At 37.5% G+C, this 648-nt stretch overlaps 1 non-coding gene across 1 annotated transcript; it reads right to left on the bottom strand.

Annotated features, from left to right (window-relative positions):
• Positions 1-261: 261 nt before the first annotated feature.
• On the bottom strand, positions 262-338 carry Trnae-cuc (transfer RNA glutamic acid (anticodon CUC)). The gene has a single exon. It is a non-coding gene; the product is annotated as a tRNA-Glu (tRNA).
• Positions 339-648: the final 310 nt, after the last annotated feature.

Genomic DNA, 648 nt, shown 5'->3' with positions numbered 1-648 from the left:
TTTTTTTGATACCAGGGATTGAACCCAAGGGCACTTAATCACTGAACCACATCCCTAGCCCTTTTTTGAGACAAGTTCTCCGAGTTGCTTAGGGCCTCACTTAGATGCTGAGGCTGGCTTTGAACTTGTGATCCTCCTGCCTCAGCCTCCAGAGTCACCAGGTTTACAGGCATATGCCATGGGGCCTGGGCAACAGGTAGCATCTTATTTGATGAAATAATACTCCTGCTTTTTAAAAGCTCTTTTTTTTTTTTTTTTTTTTTGCTGTGCTGGGGATCGAACCCAGGGCCTTATGCTTGAGAGGCAAGCACTCTACCAACTGAGCTATATCCCCAGCACACTCTTTGACATTTGTACTGATGGATTTTCAATTTTGTGTTCTAGACTTATTACAGATTTAATTTTAACTGCAGAAAGATAGCAATTGTCCTAATATGCAAAATTTTTTACTTGAATATCAAGAATTCTTATTTTCACTTTGTTCATGTAATTTATCTACTTAATCTTCATCATAATCCTAGATGCATAGCGCATTAATTCTCCCTGCTTCTTGAAAGAATGCAAGACTGAATCTCCAAGATTCAAATCTAGAAGCTTAAAATATCTACAAATATTATGAAGAAAATTTTACAGTTGCATTAGAGTTAG

The sequence above is a fragment of the Sciurus carolinensis genome, chromosome 6, assembly GCF_902686445.1.
Source record: "Sciurus carolinensis chromosome 6, mSciCar1.2, whole genome shotgun sequence".
Taxonomy (NCBI): domain Eukaryota; kingdom Metazoa; phylum Chordata; class Mammalia; order Rodentia; family Sciuridae; genus Sciurus; species Sciurus carolinensis.
This window is presented reverse-complemented; position numbering and strand designations above follow the sequence as displayed.